The sequence below is a fragment of the Orycteropus afer genome, unplaced genomic scaffold (genome assembly GCF_000298275.1).
Source record: "Orycteropus afer afer isolate SDZICR_OR568_19922 unplaced genomic scaffold, OryAfe1.0 scaffold00262, whole genome shotgun sequence".
NCBI classification, from domain to species: Eukaryota; Metazoa; Chordata; class Mammalia; order Tubulidentata; family Orycteropodidae; genus Orycteropus; species Orycteropus afer.
In genome coordinates this window covers 2,151,311-2,157,737 of record NW_006921849.1, presented here as the reverse complement: position 1 = coordinate 2,157,737, position 6,427 = coordinate 2,151,311, and positions in this window count along the sequence as shown.

Below are 6,427 nucleotides of genomic sequence, written 5' to 3'. Positions count from 1 at the left end.
TGAAGGTGGCCTAAAAGAATAAAGGAGTTATATAGTAAAAGTGAACAAGTACTCTCACCGTAATCTCTCACTGGCCAAAATCCTGGTGAAGCTGGCCTTAGGACTTGCCTCTATCTGAGTCCAGAGTCTAAGCTCTTTACCAGTGTCCCGTACGTGAGAAGGAGGCAGTGGTGGTTCAGTTGTCAGATTCTCACCTCCCCTGCGGGAGATCTGGATTTGACTCCTGGCAATGTACCTCCTGCACAGCCACCACCCATCTGTCAGTGGAGGCTTGCATGTTGCTGTGATGCTGAACAGGTTTCAGTGGAGCTTCCAGACTAAGTGGACTGGAAGAAGAGCCTCGCCCCCTACTTCTGAAAATCAACCAATGAAAACCCTGTGAAATACTACATTCTGATCTGCAACCAATCATGGGGATGATACAGAAATGGGCAGAGTCTCTATTTTGTTGTGCACGGAGTCATTATGAGTTGGGAGACTCCTTGATAGCAGCTAAAACAACCAATATATGTGAAAAGGTGGCCTAGACTACAGGCAAAATCACCCAACCACTGTTAACAAAGTGATGGGGATTTTTCTAGGTTGAAGGTCCCTTAAAGAGATTCCATTTATTTTATAGCATCTCTGACAGCACCTATTTCAGCACAGGTAACTTCCTTATCTGATAAAGACTACTTGAGGATTCAGTTCATAGTTTACCAGTCAGCTAAATGGTAGCATTATTTTTGGCCAGAGATATTGGCACAGTTGGACAGTAGACTGAAAGAATAAGAGAAACAGGACAGAAAGCCAGGAAAAAAGGGTCAGGTCAAGGTTGGTACAAAAGGTAGATGCCAGGTATGAAAACTGGGAAGCTTGGGGAGTGAAGGATTGGAAGTCCATCTTCTCTACTTCCACTTTCTCATCACTAACCACTCTGACCCTTTGCTGCTGACCCGTGCCTTCTCCCAAATTCCTCTACATGTCATCAAGGGGCTAGTGGATCCACTTGAATGATGTTCTGTCTAGTTTTACCCTCCATATCCTCTCTTGGTGTTAGACATTGCAACCACCACCTGCTTAATGAATCTTTCCCTCTTTTTGGAGTGACAATGTGTTCTAGTTTTTCAATGTCCCTGGCTACTCTTTCCCTGATTTTTGTACTGGTTTTCCCTTCTTTTCTACCAGTGTCAGTTGCCATTGGGTCAACTCCGACTCATTGGGACACCATGTGTGTCAGAGTAGCACTGTGCTCTGTGGGGTTTTCAATGTCTGACTTTATTGTTCTCCAACTTGGGCATTGCCTATAATTTTTCCTTCTCCCCTTTTCTCTGCACTTTATAATCTCTGAACATTTAAATTTTGCTTCCATGACTATAATGATAATCTCTATGAGGAAGACTCTGAAATATTATAAATTTTGGTATTGGTATTCAAAATAGAAATCTGGCCATGACCTTCCCTGGAGTTGTAATCTTACATTTTCTATTACCTTCCAGACATGAGCCATTTGTATTTCAAGAACCAAGTGTCCAAAGAGAATGTTTCAACCTAGTGGGAGTGGAAGGTATGTTGTGAGAGCTAAAGATGGATATTTAAAAGCACAGTTATGATTAGAACTCTTCTCTCTCTTGGAGACATTTAAAAAGCAACAACACTTACCAATATTTATACCTGTATTCAAACAATATTCATTATTATCTCATGTTCTAGGCTCTCAGTTAGCAGCTGGGAAGACAATCAAAGTTCCTGTCTTCAAACCTATGCCCTAGCATTCTCTACTAGACAAAAATCAAGTGGAGAAGAAGACAAGAATCAGAGCAAGTCTCCAGTATCCCCCTGTTCTGGTTACCTAGTACTGCTCTGACAAGAAATATACCACAGTTGGGATGGTCTTAACAAACAGGAGTTTATTCTTACAATTTGGAGGCTTTAAGTCCAAGTTCAAAGTGCCAGGCTCTAGGGGCTGGGTGAAAGCCCCTCAGCCTTGGGGTCCAGCTCTGCCTCCTGCTCCCAGCCCACTGGAGCTAGAGGTGTTTCTTCATTCAGACAGCTGGTCACTGCTGAGGCTGAGAAGCCCAAGGTTGACAAATAAAAAGGCACAGTCCCAATGTTACCAAAACACATGGCAAGCCATTAACTTAAGTCCATTGTAAGTCCCAAGGTCGGCAGACCATAGCAAGCTGCTGAACAATGACATGGCTACAAGCAGGGTTCAAGTGTGCCATAGGCTAGAGACCATTCCCAATGCTTCTCCTTAAATACAGGAAGCAGACCATATCCCAAAAGCAGCTACTCAGCTGCTTGTGGTAGATCCCACCATGCAGTTGATTGCCAGTCTCATCATGGAGAATAACTACCACCAGCTGCTCAGCCACTCAACCAGGCTAGCCAAGTTGACACAAAAACATAGCCACCGCATCCCCTCTATTATATAGTATCCCTCACTCAAACTTACTGTCATAGAGTCGATTTTGACTCTTAGAGACCCCCATTGGGTTTCCAAGGCTTTAAATCTTTCCAGAAGCAGACTGCCCCATCTTTCTCCCATGAAGTGGCTGGTTAGTTTGAACCACTAACCTTTTGGTTAGCAGCCAAATGCCTTCACCACTACACCACCAGAGTTCCTTAATAGTATCCATAGGAAGTTGAAATCTCAACTATTTAATCTTAAATACAATCCATAAGAAAAATATGGCAATAGTCCCTAAAGAATTGCAAAAGGCCCAATCTTTAAAGAGTTACAAAAAAGAAATTGGGGCAGAGCTTCATCTAGAAATCAGTTGGCTTTTGGTATGAATTTCACTTTTCTAATGTGAAAGATATACCATGCCAATGCTAAAGCTGAGAGTTAGAATTCAAGAGACTTTATCCATTTAGAAATTGCAGTACTCCTATTATTCAATACTTCTGCCAATTTCAACTTCTAATGTAGGGGAGCATGGACAATAGAAATAACAGTGGAAAAATTGGAGTTGGAAAACATGGATGAGAGCCATTCCTTATCAGCTCTTTAGCTTTAAGGATATTACTTAACCTTTCCAGTTACAGTTGACTCATCTATATGTGGGCTATTAAAAAGCATACGTAGAAGAAACACTGCAAACATTTTAAAAAAGCATATATATCTCATAATATTTTAGAGATGAAATTAGCTAATGCCTGTAGTATGCTTAGCATAGTGCCTATCATATAGCATATGGAATAGCGTTAGCTAATGTTAATGTGAATTTTAGTAAACATTATTGTACCACCTAACTTACAGAGTTGTCATGAAGAATAAATGATATGTATGTATCTGTCTGTGTACATACCCATCTGTTGCTTTAAACATGGTAAATACAACCAGTGGTTATAGAGTCGATTGCAACTCATGGTAACCCTGTGTGCATTAGAATAGAATTGTGCTCCATAGAATTTTCAATGGCTGAATTTTTGCAAGTAGATCTCCAGGACTTGTGAGGTGCCTCTTGATGGACTCAAACTGCCAACCATTTGCTTAGCAGCTGAGCACTTTACCCATTTGCACCACCCAGGGACTTCTGGAACATGTTTATTGTTGCTGTTGTTTGTTGCCCCTGAGTCAATTCTGACTCACGATGACCCTATGTAAAGTAGAACTGCTCAACAGGGTTTGCAAGGCTGTGGCCTTTTTTAAGCAAATTGCTTGGCCTGTCTTCTGAGGCCCTTCTGAGTGGGTTCAAATGCCAACTTTCCAGCTTGCAGTTGAGCATTCAACTGTTTGTGCTGCCTAGGGACTCCTTCTTGGAACATGATAGGAGTCAAAGGATGCTTAAGAGGCTCTAGGGTATTGGAAAAGCTACAAACTACAGACTGCTACCCAACTGCTTCTGCTTCTTTTATTATTATTATTTAACAAAAATAGGTTGAGCATTAAAATCCTCTACTTTTTTTTTTTTTTTTAAATGTGCTTAGAACTTTTTGCTGACAAAAAGTTTGACATTTAAACTACTAAGGAATCAGTAGACATGGGCAGTGACTAGTGGAATGGATGCTGGCAGTAGCTCCAGAGTAGGATCCTAAGGGCCCGTACTCTGCCAACCCTTTTTCCCTTTAGTTAGCAAGTGTGGGAAGGTCTTGGAGGGGTTCTACAGAGGGACCTGAGAAGAGAGATAAGGTATAGGTGGAGGGTGTGGTCTGCACATGTGCCTATGGTGTAAAATAAAATAAAACAGCAGCCCTGTCTCCCAATCTAAATCCAATACAAGGAGAGTTGAAAGGAGAGAGAATACTTTTGTCTATACTTGTCCTCAGCTCATTTCCTATCCTCATCACATGATCATTGCTTGAAAGTAATGGTCTGCTGATGAACTTGGGTCAAAGAAGACACTGTGGCTCAGCACGCAGAGAGAGATTCTGGTATTAGATCACAGGTCTATAAATGGTGGGCCATTTCTGGAAATAACGTGGGTGCATTGCCAATTGCATCAGCCCTCTTGATAATACATTATTAGTCATCTTTATTCCAACAAAGTGCTCATCATTCTAAATAAAGACTAGATGCTGAACTTCAAATCCACCTTAGTAATTATCTTTACAAATGATATATTTAGAAACCCAGTCTTTCAATAAAAACAACTTATTTGAAGATCAGTGGAGAAGTTGGGGAATAACCAACTTCCTGGTCAGTTATTAGTTTAAAAAACATTGTTAACAATGTGAGGCTTAACATTCCCCTATGTAAGTATTTTAAGATCTGTATTGATATCCTGTGTCTCATGAAAATATTGCAGCATTAGTGGGGTTTGCTGATTGGAAATTACTGTTATGAGTTGGAATGGAGGAGGCATTGCATAGGATTATGTCTCTTTACAAGTGAAAGAAGTTCAAAAGGGCTGTATAAGCTGATTTACATGGATGGTTTCCACAACTCACCTCTTGGGTAGTACACATGCAAGTATTTTTATAAAGTAATGTGAAAAATTATTATTTTTTATTTATCTATTTTCAAGAGAAAGCTGCCAGGATGGCAAAACTACTGCTGTCAGAGGAAGGGTTGTAGGAACATGAGGTGTTAAACCAGAAAGGAGAAGATTAGGGCCATAGAATAACACCAAAAGGAGCCCTGGTGGTGCAGTGGGTAAGAGCTTGGCTGCTAACCAATAGGTTGGTGGTTTGAATCCACCAGCTACTGCAAAGGAGCAAAATGTTGCAGTCTGCTTCTGTAAGGATTACAATTTGTGGCAGTTCTATTCTGTCCTATAGGGTTGACATGAGTTGGCATTGACTTGATGGCAACTGGTTAGTAACACAGAACAGTGACATTCCATATTCCCAGTACCCAGTGGTGGTTCTACACGTGGACTTTACCAGGTAGAATACACAGGAATCAGAATGACTATATCTGTGGCAAGAGATGATGGAAAAGCTCAATATCTTCAGCCAAAACAAGGCCAGGAGCTAATTGTGGAACAGACCATCAATTGCTCACATGCAAGTTCAAGTTGAAGTTGAATACAATTAAAACAAGACCATGAGAGGCAAAATATGGTCTTGAATATATCTCTTCTGAATTTAGAGAGCATCTAAAGAATAGATTTGATGCAATGAATACCAATGACCGAAAACCAGAAGAATTGTGGGATGACATCAAGAACATCATCCATGAAGAAAGCAAGAGGTCATTAAAAGGATGAGAAAAAAAGAAAAGATCAAAATGGATAACAGAAGACTCTGAAGCCTGCCATTGAGCAAAAGCAAATGGAGAAACTGACAAGATAAAAGAGCTGAACAGAAGATTTCAAAGAGCAGCTTGAGCAGACAAAGCCAATTTCTGTAATGAAATGTGCAAAGGCTTGGAGTTAGAAAACCAAAAGGGAAGAATATGCTCAGCATTTCTCATGCTGAAGGAACTGAGGAAAAAAAATTAAGCCTTGAGTTGCAGTATTGAAAGATTCTATGGGCAAAATATTGAATGATGTAGGAAGCATCAAAAAAAGATGGAAGGAATACACAGAGTCACTGTACCAAAAAGAACTGGTAGATCTTCATCCATTTCGGGAGGTGATATATGATCAAAAACCAATGATATTGAAGGAAGAAGTCAAAGCTGCACTGAAGGAATTGGCGAAAAACAAGGCTCCAGCAATTGATGGACTACCCATTGAGATGTTTCAACAAATGAATACTCCACTGGAGGCACTCACTCGATTATGCCAAGAGATTTGGAAGACAGCTACCTGGCCAACTGACTAGATAAGATCCATATTTGTACCCATTCCAAAGAAAGGTGATCCCACAGAATGTGGAAATTATCAAACAATATCATTAATATTGCACGCAAGTAAAATCTTACTGAAGACAATTCAAAAATGGTTACAGCATTATATTGACAGAGAACTTCCAGAGGTGCAAGCTGGATTCAGAAGAGGACATGGAATGAGAGATATCATTGGTAATGTCAGATGGATTTAGCTGAAAGCAAAGA